The sequence below is a fragment of the Lycium barbarum genome, chromosome 3 (genome assembly GCF_019175385.1).
Source record: "Lycium barbarum isolate Lr01 chromosome 3, ASM1917538v2, whole genome shotgun sequence".
NCBI lineage: Eukaryota > Viridiplantae > Streptophyta > Magnoliopsida > Solanales > Solanaceae > Lycium > Lycium barbarum.
The window spans coordinates 13101610-13115298 of record NC_083339.1 but is presented as its reverse complement, the minus strand read 5'-3'; the positions used below and the strand labels follow the sequence as shown (position 1 = coordinate 13115298).

The following is a 13689-nucleotide window of genomic DNA, read 5'->3' as shown; positions in this document are numbered from 1 at the left end:
CATACACGCAACGCAAATTCCTGTTGTTCAATAAGCTTTAGAAAAAATTGCACTAGTATTTTCAATAGAAAAGTCAATTCAAAACAAAATTTAATAACCTTATTGTAGTTGTTAGATTATATTGTCAAGACTTAAGTCTAGTTGACTTTTCCTTCAGACAGAACCACACATAAAATACACCATTTAAAGCACATATACACCTACATACACGCAACGCAAATTCCTGTTGTTCAATAAGCTTTAGTAAAAATTGCACTAGTATTTTCAGCCATGTCTTTCACCTTGTTTCTACTAGTTATATTTTGTGCTCTATCTGAGCTTGCAGCCTCAGAATTTGAGTTCACTTATAACGGATTCAAATCAGCAAACATGAGTGTAGATGGCTTATCAAAGTTAACCTCTAACGGGCTGCTGAAGTTAACTAATTCAACCACACAGAAGACCGGCCATGCATTTATTCCTAATCCTATCGACTTTAAGAACAATTCAGATGGCCCAGCATATTAATTTTCTACCTGTTTTGTATTTGCCATGGTACCTGAATATCCAACTTTGGGTAGTCATGGCTTGGCTTTTGTTTTGGAACCAACTAAAGGCCTTCCAGGAGGTCTTCCATCACATTACATTGGTCTTTTCAGTGACAAAAACAATGGGAACATCACCAACCATGTTGTTGATGGGAATAAAATAACCCCGCAAAAATAATATTCACGGTATTAGTGATAAACGCGGAACACTAACTTATGGTTAAATCAGCAAGAATGAAATGCAGCAATAATGACACCAAGATTTTACGTGGAAACCCTTCTGAATAAGGGAAAAACCACGGCCAAGAGGAGCAGCTGATATCACTATAGTAAGGAATTTTACACTGTGTAGTCACGAGTATAAATACTCCAAAGACCACTACACACTCAAAAAGAAAAACACTCTTTTGATTTTTTCCACCTCACTACAATATCCCTCACACTCTATTTTTCTTCACAGACTATTTTCTTACAGAGTCTATGGTATACCTCACTTTGCTCTCACTCAGATGTATTGTCTGAGATTTTGGTGAATTTCGAATGAACCATAAGCTGCCTATTTATATGAATGAATTGCTCCTCCTTATGTCTTCAATGACATCACTTTTATGCAAAAGTCTTCACTTGCATTTAATTTGGCCGGTGCCAAATTCAACCATTTGCAACTATCTTTGAAAAGAGTTGCAATTTGGCCGGTGCCAAATTCTTCCTTTGCAGATTTTTCCTTATCAAATAATGGGGATGGACCCCACAGTTGTTGCAGTGGAGTTTGATACGATACCGAGTCGCGAATTTGAAGACATTAATGACAACCATGTTGGAATTAACATCAATCAGATGAAATCTGTGGTATCAAAGCCAGCAGGTTATTATGTTAGTAACGATCGTCCATTTCAAAATCTGACTCTCATCAGCGGCAAGCTTGCATATGATGCTGCATCTAAGCAAATTCATGTTACCTTAGCACCCGTCGCAGCAGCTAAACCAAACACTCCACTTTTGTCTTTGTCCTATGATCTTTCACCTATAGTGGAACAGACCATGTATATCGGTTTTTCAGCAGCCACCGGCTCTGTGGCATCATCTCACTATATTCTGGGGTGGAGTTTCAAGATAAATGGCATGGCTGCAGGACTTGATATTTCTAAGCTTCCAAAACTTCCTCGAATCGGACCTAAAAAGGTATCAAGGCTTCTATCCATTGGCTTGCCTGTGATTTTGGTAGTTGTTCTTTTAGTTTCTACCTTTGGAGTTGTTTATCTCACAAGAAGAAAAATGAAGTTTGCTGAATTGCTTGAAGACTGGGAACTTGAATATGGACCTCACAGGTTCAAGTACAAAGAATTGTACATCGCTACCAGAGGTTTCAAAGAGATGGAGCTATTGGGTAGTGGGGGATTTGGTAGTGTGTATAGAGGGGTATTTCCTAGTACAAAAATGGAAATTGCAGTAAAAAAGGTGTCTCATGAATCAAGACAAGGAATGAGGTCTTTTATGGCAGAAATTGTCAGCATGGGTCGTTTACGCCATAGGATTTAGTTCCCCTTCTTGGTTATTGCCGGCGAAAAGGTGAGCTGCTCTTAGTTTATGAGTACATGCCTAGTGGAATCTTAGACAAGTATCTGTATGAAAAACCAATAGGAATCCTAAGTTGGAGTCAAAGGTTTCATGTGATTAAAGGTGTGGCTTCAGGCCTGTTTTATCTACATGAAGAATGGGAGCAAGTAGTGGTTCACAGAGATATAAAGGCTAGTAATGTCTTACTTGATAGTGAATTCAATGGAAGATTAGGAGATTTTGGTCTTGCAAGATTATATGATCATGGTACTGATCCTCATACAACTCATGTAGTGGGGATCATCGGCTACCTTGCTCCTGAGCATACTAAAACAGGCAAGGCTACAACTAGCAGTGACGTCTTCTCTTTTGGCGCATTCTTGCTTGAGGTTGCTTGTGGGAAAATGCCAATAGATCCAAAAGCACCGTCGGAGGAAGTTGTTCTGCTAGAATGGGTGTTTTATTTTTGGCGCAGAAGTGAACTTATTCAGGTGGTTGATCCTAAAATGGGATGTGATTTTGTGCCAGAGGAAGTGGAGTTAGTGTTAAAACTTGGGTTGTTATGTTCTTCTTTGGAGCCATCATACAGGCCAAGTATGCGACAGATTGTTCTCTACTTAGAGGGCTCTGTGGCTCTGCCGGAGTTTGCGTCGCTCAATCTTTGTTCTGCTGGACTTATTGTTACACATACTCATAGCTACGACGAGATGGCCTTGACACACTCATCTTCTGTGGAGAAGACATGTTCTTATTGTTCCTCCATTTCAAATTCCCTTCTTTCTGGAGGTCGATAATTAAAAAAGTTTATGCGCTAAAATTATTGACTGATATAAGGAGGTTCATGATATTAGTAGTGTTCATGATTGTTATACCCCTTTTAAACGGGTCAAATCGGAGTACAACAAATTGGTGATTCCTATTTGTTTATTTTTAAGGAGTCGCCACCTAATTATTTTATTGGTGAATTAGGGCACCTAAGTATTAATTAAGACAAAGCTAAACCAAACCTCCATTAATGGTCCGCTTAACTAATGTGATTCTAGGTAAGGGTTGTTGGTTCTCCTAAAGGGAAGGGGTTAGACATCCTTTAAGATTCGCTAACTACGATTAACTGGCCAAAACTTAGGTTAGTTAATTAAGACTAAAAATATAAATATAGCAATTTTAAATATTTTAAGAAAAATAGCTTATAAATATTGCTAAGGTTATAAATGGAAATATAATAATGCTATTTAAAATAAGACTTGTAGAAAAAGATAGTAATCTGCATAAAAGACTTTAGTTATAAGTAAACCAAAGAAAGCGCGGGATTATGCAACGTTTTATAAATATTTGAAATAACTCAACGGCTAGGTATTAATTGATTTTTGCGGCTTAGCGGTGTAGATAAAATAAAGAAATAGCCAATGTAAATTTGGAAAAATAACTTTATAAACAGACTCTTTTCTACGGTTAAATTAGGCACTTGGCGAAAATGAAGACTTCGAAACATTAAAAAAAAAACTTATTTTTCCTTTCAAAAGATGCATTAAAATACTTCCATTATTATAGAAATAACTCCCATTTTTCTTTCAAAGATATACTAAAATACTTCATAAAATGAATTAAAACATTTCAGTTATTATATCAAACTACTATCCGTTTTCCCTTTCAAAGATATACTAAAATATCTCGCGAAATGAACTAAAAAAAAGAAAGATTTCCATTATTATATAAGCTAACGTCCCAATTAACCCCCACTAGGTTAAATATTCTAAGGTAGCTAAATAATCACCTATAAACATAATTAAATTAAACAAATATAAGATATGCTAAAAAAACGCAGCAGTTTTTCTCCCCTCTTTATATTGCTTCGGCCTGGTCATTTTCCGAGGGGAGAAAGAGAAGTTCGAATAGAGAGATTTAATCCCGATCGTCACTGGATTTTTTTTAGCCGAATTCGGTGGACTGGGAACACGAAATGGAGCAATGAAATCGTTTGATCTCGCGGCGAAATCGAGTCTCATTTGAGACTCCTCGCAATACCGAATGTCATGCAAAAGGAAAATAAAAGAAAAGAATTAGAGCGACGACATAATTTTATAATATAAGATTTTATGAAAAATAACCAACATAATAGAGCATTTTCGATTAGAACGTATCTACACCCATTCGATACTAAATACAAATATGTATGAATTAAGTATGCAGCATGCACCAAAGGCCTATATTTATTTATGTAATGAAAAGGATAACCTATAGGGAAGTGAAAACAAGGCCAAACAGCGGGCAGACCCAATTAAATGACAACAGCCACAGGGATGACAGCCCAAAAACGTGTCAAAGCAAAAACGAAAATAAAGTAGGCCCAATTGAAGTAACAGATGGCAAAACACACAACCCAAATAAGGTCAATTAACCACAGATGCAAAGGAAGCCCAATACAGCAAAAATAAGGAGACAGGCCCAAATCAAGAGATTTTTACAGTATAAAGGTTTGCAGTTCTGAGCCCTTACAAGTGATATTCGATGTAAACGTATGTTTATACCGAATATACAAGTTCTTATATACTCCAGGTATATGGAACTGCATATACCTGGTATATTTAGGTATATCCCTTGTATATTCGAACAAAAATAGCCTTCAGGTTCAGAAAAGAGATCCTCTAATCGTGATTAACATTCAAGAATTATATTCAAGGGTACATAAATGACATCAAAGAAAATAAGGGCAAGTACATCATGGCATACACACAAGCATAACTCAATGGCTCAGATAGACCATAAATGCAGCGTTTTGAAAGAGTGAAGCATTTCACATTATTTTAAACCTTCAAAGAATAAACCAACATGCATTACCCACAGATCCTTACCCACAACCTCCTAGGCATATCACAATATCATCTTGTTACTCTAGTATACATCATGCAGGTCCTTAACTTGATTCATACTAAGTACAGATGCTCAGACAAACAACAACTAGTTTACAGAGAAACAATGATGCAGGGTTTCATGAGTTAATCATAATTATAGACTTCAGACACAACTAACTAGACATGAACATAGCAAGGATGCAAGACAAGATTCTTGAACCTGTTTAACAAAGTATATATATACCCTAGATGATTCATTCTTAATGAAAACCTCATGTAAAGGACAGAGTGAACCTATTCTATATAAAAGACCGGTAAACACCAAACATTCTAAATGTACACTGTATTTTGATAAGAAATTTTCAAGGACAACAAACATATAGAAATGGGAAAACAGGCTTAGGTGCAGCAGAGGGCTAACATGTCAAGATGCAACTAATATTTTAACACTAATCAGGCAATAATGAGTCTTGGGATACATGTAAGATTCATGAGGGCGCACAAACTTAGGATATGCAAAGATTTTTTATAGTCATACATTTTGCTTATACTCAAAGTGTTATGTCCCGTATTTTTATACATTGGGGCAACCCGGATTAACTATGATAAGTTAGGGCCAAGATCATTCCGGGACTTGAAGTCGGGACTTTTGACCTTCGATTTTATTTTGAGACATAAGTTGTACATGAAATTGTTGGCATGAAAAACTTAGGAAAAATTGGGACCAAAATTCATAAAATTGGAAGTTAAAAAAAAAATCTTGCACAAAACGGCCCTTGGGCCGTGTGGTTTGGAGTGGGTCCCACACATTGTTGTGGCCAATTTTAAATGGTCCAACACATGTGTGGGCCATGGACACTTGGAGAGTTGATGTGGGGACTTAAAAGATGATTCCTAAGTCATCTTCTCTCATTTCCACACTTAGAGAAAAATCAAGAAATTGAAGAACACCAACAACCACCCTCTCGGCCAAGACCATGGAAAATCAAGTCCAAATCTAGCCACCCCAAAAATATTTCCTTGGTACAAATCCACTAATTTGAGGTCCCTAAGTAGCGTGGGAGTGTTGTTTGGGTCATCCAACTATTCGTTGTGCCAATTGCAAACCCTAGGCAAAGTGTGGAGTTGAAGAAGAAAGGTAAGAATTAATTATGTTTTATGTGTTATAAATGTTGTATGTATGTTGTAGTATGCTAAAACGGATGAAAATCATGAGGTAGGGTATGTTGGAAGTGGGTCGTGTGCATGGTGTGTTAGCCGTGTGAGGTGTGTATGTTGTATGGTGTTGGGGTGATGAATTGATCGTATGTAGCATGTTTAATTGTTGTAGTGTGTAGGATGGCTAATAATCACTAATATATGCATGTGTGGTGATAGCCGAATGTGGGTCATACTATATGCCAAAGAACACATTAATGTCGCTTAGTGTTTTAGTGGTTGTTGTGATGACTTTTATGTTAGAAATGAGAGTTTAATGTCGCAAGTTGATATGGTAAGTGTTGCTGACGGATTTGGAGAATTATGTGCAATTAATGCAATTTTTATTTTTATGAGAATAGCATTGTTAGAATGTGGATTATTGGTGCAAATCATGATTCGAAAGTCGGAAGTATGTATAGCGAGGTTCTCGGGTGTGGGACTGTTTTCGGGAAAAATTGGAGCAATTGTTGGATTGTTGGAAATATTGTGTCAATTGTTTAAAATGTCCATTGAATATTATGAATGTTGTTGAATGTTGTAAAAGAGAGTTATTAGTGTTATATTGCCTTTCAGATTGGTTATTGGGGTTGCTAGGTTGGTTATTGTTGTTGATTTTGGCCGAGTTAAATTCTCGGGGTTGGCCTATTTACAGGGGAAATGCTGCCCAAATTTCTGTAGAATTGAGTGTTAGTTTGGAATAAATCGCCTAAGTGCCTATGTCTAATGTTTGATATTCGTTGACGTATTTGTAGACCTTGGGGAGTCCGAGGCGTAGGTTGGGATTAGCTTGAGTGGGGCTAGCTTGGAGTGCGTACGAGGTATGTAAAGCTCAAACTTTCCTTCTTTTGGCATGCCTTAGTTATAACTAGATTATGTCACGAGCCCCGAGGAAATTCTAAATTCGCAATCCGAGCACGTTATGACTCTTATATATATTCCTTGGCATTCGTATGTTTGATGTGATGAAATATGAACCCTTATGTCTTCGAAATAATTGATTTTCAAATATTGCACAAAAAGGTTTGTTTTAAAGAATTCCGTAACTATGGACGCCGTATCCTTCACATAAAGGCTCGGATTGCCCCGATATTTTTGTAGGAGTTTGCATGGAGTATGATGGGTATGTTCTCCATAGGCGGGCCCGGCTCGGGTCGATACCCGTCCGTGGGTCCCGCGACTTTCCTTTATGTAATTCAGTAGACTTTTGAAAGAATTTGGTATGACTATTACTTTGATTCTCAATTATGGTCATTTTACTTATATTTGAGTCCATGATAATGATTTTATGCATATGGTTACTCACGACTCTGCTCGTGCGTTCTGTTATATCTTTCGCCGAGTCCCGGGCCGGTTCTATTGTCGTGCGCACTTTGATATACTCCGGTGTTATGCTGTGTTTATGGTTCACCGAGCCACTCGCTAGAGGGTCGGGTTCCACTTATATTTGGTGTTATGCTGTGTTGTGATATGTGACGGGGATACGGAGATTTGAAACCTTCTGGTGTTATGCTGTGTTATGGCGCCATCGACGGGCGGGCGACCATATTCTTCTGTACCTTATGCATGACTTATAGTTTGAAAGTAAACATTTTGATATGTTGGACTTGTACTTATTTTCTCTACTTCTATTTCGTTTATGCCTCAGATATGTTTTCTGTATCTTCTGCTTTGCATACTCAGTACATATTTTGTACTGACCCCCTTTCTTCGGGGGCTGCGTTTCATGCCCGCAGGTACAAACGCACAGTTTGGTGATCCACCAATTTAGGACACCTTCTTCTGCTGTTTGGAGTGCTCCTATCATTCAGGAGCCTGCCTTTTGCTATATATTTGTTCTTTGCATATGTATATATTTTTTCAGGGGTACGGCGGGGCCCTGTCCCGCCATATGATTCGGTTGGTCTATTTAGAGGTCTGTAGGCGTATATGTGGGTTGTACCTACTTCTGTACAGGTGTGTTTGTATGATCCCACTCGTCATGGCAGCCTTGTTGGCGTGCATTTGTATATGTTTTGGGCCGTTGCGCCATTTGATAGCCTTGTCGGCTTTTGATATATATGTACATAATTGGTTGCGTTTGAAATGTGTCTGAGACAGTTTGATATAATGTGAGGCAGCGTGTGATATTTGTGCCCGTATACGCTATCTGTATGTGATTCGTATTGGATGAGTGTGTTTGGGTGCCCAGTTCGGGCACTAGTCACGGCCTACGGGGTTGGGTCGTGACAGAAGTGGTATCAGAGCGGTTTGTCCTCGGAATGTCTACAAGCCGTGTCTCGTAGAGTCTTGTTTATCGGTGTGTTGTGCACCACATCCATAAACAGGAGACTACAGGACATTTAGGGTGTTACCTTTCTTTGAATCTTAGATCATGCGATAGAGCCGTGCTATTAGGATGTCTCTTTTCTGACCGATTGTTGTGTTTTTCAGTGATGCCTCCGAAAAAGGCGACAGCTGCCCAGAAGGGCAAGTCAGCAGCGGCCGGAGAGACTAGCCGGGCTCAGAAAGTTACTCAGACCCTTGCTCATATTATGCGTGATACTGCACCCCGGCCAATAGACTCTGCTACGTCATCATCATCAGAGGAGTCTGGAGCACCAGTCGCTGCCACTATGGATCAGGGGGCGGCTTCACCATTAGCTCCAGAGGCTCCAGCGCCCGAGCCTCCAGCTCCTCAGCCAGGGGCGGAGGATAGGACGTTGAGGGAGGCAGTGCAGTTATTGACTACTTTGGTAGCGGGACAGGCTCGTAGACGCGGGCTGAGAGGTGATGATGATGATGACAGGCGTGATAGCCTGAGGGTTCATGATTTTCTGACATGTGGTCCCCCAGAGTTTTTCGGGTCTAAGCCCGAGGAGGACCCCCATGACTTCATTCGGGGGATGAGGCGCTCATTGGGACTTGTCAGGGCTTCAGAGACCGAGTCCGTTGAGTTAGCCTCGCACAGATTACGAGATGTTGCAGCTAATTGGTATGAGTCCTGGGAGCTGTCCAGAGGTGCGGGTGCTCCCCCAGCTACTTGGGATGAGTTTGTGGCCGCTCTTCTCCGCCACTTTTGCCCCCGGAGTTACGACGGGCGCGGGCTGATAGATTTTTACAGCTGTAGCAGAGAGGTCGGAGTGTTCGTGAGTATAATTTAGAGTTTGATTCTTTGGCTCGATATGTACCTGCTATAGTGGCTGATATGGCTGACCAGATGCACCGGTACGTGATGGAATTGGACCGCTACTTGGTTGACAGCTGCATGGCGGTGGCCTCACAGACTGATATGGACATCGCCCGATTACAGGCCCACGCGCAGGGTATGGAGGACCGGCACAGAGAGGACCGGTCGGGCAGAGATCGTGACAGGAGACCACCCAAGAGAGCCAGATCTGCGGGATATTCGAGAGATTTTCGAGGCGGGCAGCCTCAGTCGCAGTAGTCAGGTAGATATCCTCCTCCGTCAGGCCGGGGTACACAGTCCGCCGGTAGACGATTTGACAGTACAGGAACATCTGGGGCCGGTCAGGGTTCCAGGGCATCAGGTTCGCAAACAGCCAGGGGTCCCAGCCAGTCCATACCATCGAGGCCCCGTTGTTCTTATTGCGGGAGATCGCACCCAAGGGAGTGCTATCGAGCTACCGGAGCCTGTTTTACTTGCGGCCGTCAGGGCCATGTTATGCGTGATTGTCCGATGGCGAGTGGTTCTGGTAGTACAGTTCAGCCGACGGTATCAGCCACGGGTTCATCTTCTACTCCCTCAGCTATGCGCCCTGTGGGGCGAGGTTTGCCGGCACCGGTGGGCCGCGGTCGAGGACGTGGCGGTGTTTCAGGTTCTAGCGGTCCATCGAACCGCATATATGCATTGGCTACCCGTCAGGATCAGGAGGCTTCGCCAAATGTTGTTACAGGTACCTTACTGGTTTTCTCCCGATCCGTATATGCACTGATTGATCCTGGTTCTACTTTATCGTATATCGCTCCACTTGTTGCTAATAAAATTGGGATAGAATATGAGACGATAGAGCCTTTTGAGGTAGCTACACCAGTAGGGGATTCTGTTATAGCCAGACAAATTTATCGAGGTTGTTCGGTAATTGTTTGTGGCCGCTGCACTAAGGCAGATTTGGTAGAGCTTGATATGATTGAGTTCGACGTTATTATGGGTATGGATTGGCTAGCTTCTTGTTATGCTAATGTTGACTATCAAAAGAAGGTAGTCCGTTTTCAATTTCCAGGTGAACCAGTTGTAGAGTGGGCAGGTAATACAGCATCGCCGAGGGGTAAGTTTATTTCATACCTCAAGGCAAGAAAAATGATCAGGAAGGGCTATATTTATCATCTGGTCCGTGTACATGATTTAGAGGCAGAGGCACCGACTCTTCAGTCAATCCCAGTGGTTAAAGAATTCTTAGATGTATTCCCAGACGAGCTTCCAGGTCTTCCCCCCGAGCGGGAGATAGAGTTTGCTATTGATCTGTTGCCAGATACTCAGCCTATATCTATTCCTCCGTACAGAATGGCACCTGCTGAACTGAAGGAATTAAAGGAGCAGCTGAGAGATTTATTAGAGAAGGGCTATATTCGGCCCAGTACATCTCCCTGGGGAGCTCCGGTATTATTTGTGAGAAAGAAAGACGGCTCGCTGCGGATGTGTATTGATTACAGACAGCTGAATAAGGTAACCATCAAGAATAAATACCCCCTCCCCAGGATTGATGATTTGTTTGATCAGTTGTAGGGTGCTAGGTGTTTTTCAAAGATAGACCTGCGGTCAGGCTATCATCAGGTGCGGGTACGAGAGGCTGATATTCCTAAGACAGCATTCAGGACCCGTTACGGGCATTATGAATTCAGAGTGATGTCTTTTGGGCTGACTAATGCTCTAGCGGTATTCATGGATTTGATGAATCGGGTATTCCAGCCGTTTCTTGATATGTTCGTGATTGTAATTATTGATGACATTTTGGTTTATTCACGATCAGAAGCAGAGCATGCAGATCATTTGAGGACGGTACTTGGCACACTCCGGCACCAGAACTTATATGCTAAATTTTCTAAATGTGAATTCTGGCTGTCTTCAGTGGCATTCCTGGGGCATATTATTGGAGCGGACGGTATCCGGGTGGATACCCAGAAGATCGAGGCCGTAAAGAGTTGGCCTAGACCTACGACGCCTACGGAGGTGCGTAGCTTCCTGGGGTTGGCCGGTTATTACAGGAGATTTGTAGAGGGATTCGCTTCAATTTCAGCGCCTTTGACAAGGCTGACTCAGAAGGGAGCTAAGTTTTAGTGGTCTGATGCTTGCGAGCGTAGCTTCCAGTTGCTGAAAGAGAAGTTGACTACAGCTCCAGTACTGACTTTTCCTGAAGGTCCAGATGGGTATGTTATTTATTGTGATGCCTCTGGTATGGGTTTAGGGTGTGTATTGATGCAGCACGGTAGGGTTATAGCTTATGCTTCCCGGCAGCTCAAAAAGCACGAGAGAAATTACCCCACTCACGATTTGGAGCTAGCCGCGGTGATTCATGCTTTGAAGATGTGGAGACATTATTTATATGGGGTTCACGTTGATATTTTTACAGATCATAAGAGCCTCCAGTACATCTTCAAGCAAAAGGAGCTGAACTTGCGGTAGAGACGGTGGTTAGAGTTGCTGAAAAATTATGATGTTGATATTCTATACCATCCTGGGAAAGCTAATGTCATGGCAGATGCACTCAGCCGCAAGTCCATGGGCAGTTTAGCGGACACGCCTTCAGAAAAGAAAGAAATGGTTCGCGATATCCATCAGCTGGCTAGTCTTGGAGTACGTTTGGCTGATTCTGGAGATGCTGGGATTTCTGTTCGAGGAATGGCCGAATCCTCTATTCTGGGTGAGATAAAGCGGCGTCAGTATGAGGATCCTGTTCTGATACAGTACAAAGACGCAGCCCGTGAAAAGGAGAAGACCCCGTTTGAGATTACATCCGATGGAGTATTATTATACGGGGGCAGATTATGTGTACCTGACGTTGCGGGACTGCGGCGACAGGTTATGGGCGAGGCACATTACGCCAGATATTCTGTTCATCCAGGGTCGACGAAGATGTATCATGATCTTAGATGCCTGTATTGGTGGGGGACGGTATGAAAAAGGATATAGCAAAGTTCGTTGCCCAGTGCCCAAATTGTCAGCAGGTAAAGATTGAGCATCAGAAGCCCGGTGGGTTATTGCAGGAGATGGAGATTCCGACGTGGAAGTGGGAGATAATTAATATGGATTTTATTACAGGCTTGCCTCGCACTCCACGGAGGTACGACTCCATATGGGTTATCGTTGATCGGCTGACAAATTCAGCCCATTTTCTTCCAGTTCGGACTACATACTCAGCTGAAGATTATGCCAGGCTATATATTAAGGAGATTGTGAGACTTCACAGAGTTCCAGTGTCTGTTATCTCCGACAGAGGTGCCCAGTTTACAGCTAATTTCTGGAGATCATTTCAGGAGAGATTGGGGACCGAGGTGAGTCTGAGTACAACATTTCATCCTCAGTCCGACGGACAGGCCGAGCGCACTATTCAGACGCTGGAAGATATGTTGCGTGCCTGTGTTATTGATTTCAGGGGTAGCTGGGATGATCATTTGCCGCTTGTTGAATTGGCTTATAACAACAGTTACCACTCCAGTATTCAGATGGCACTATCTGAGGCTTTGTATGGCAGGAAATGCAGATCTCCGATCGGTTGGTTTGACGTGGGTGAAATTCAATTAATCGGTCCAGATGTGGTCTAGCAGGCAGTCGATAAAGTGAAACTGATTCGAGAGCGACTATTAGCGGCCCAGAGTCGATAGAAATCTTACGCTGATAAACGACGTCGACCGTTAGAGTTCCAGATTGGCAATTGGGTGTTCCTAAAAGTGTCACCTATGAAAGGTGTTATGAGATTTGGCAAGAAAGGAAAGCTCAGTCCGAGATATATTGGGCCTTATCAGATTATTCGGAAGATATGCAAAGTGGCCTATGAATTGGATCTGCCAGCTGATTTGGGAGCGGTGCACCCGGTATTCCATGTTTCTATGCTTCGTAAATATATTGGTGACCCTTCCAGAACCTTTCCTACAGATGATATACAGGTCACAGAGCAGCTATCTTATGAAGAGCAGCCTATAGCCATATTGGATCGTCAAGTAAGAAAATTGCGGAATAAAGATGTGGCTTCTGTTAAAGTGCTGTGGCGGAATAATAACCGAGAAGAAATGACCTGGGAAGCTGAGGCGCAGATAAAGAAAAAGTATCCTCACCTATTTCCGGTACCTACAGGTAATCCAAATCCTTTACTTGACTATGTTGATTTGTGAATGACTTGTATGTGATGGCTATAAAAGAAACTCCCCCGAATTTTTAGTAAGACCCGTAGAATTAATCCAACATTCGAGGACGAATGTTCAAAAAGGGGGGGAGGATGTTATGTCCCGTATTTTTATACATTGGGGCAACCTGGATTAACTATGATAAGTTAGGGCCAAGATCATTTCGGGACTTGAAGTCGGGACTTTTGACCTTCGATTTTATTTTGAGACATAAG

At 42.0% G+C, this 13689-nt stretch overlaps 1 pseudogene; it reads left to right on the top strand.

Moving 5' to 3' along the window:
* Positions 1–270: 270 nt before the first annotated feature.
* On the top strand, positions 271–3017 carry LOC132630424 (L-type lectin-domain containing receptor kinase IV.1-like; annotated as a pseudogene).
* The last annotated feature ends 10672 nt before the right edge of the window (positions 3018–13689 follow it).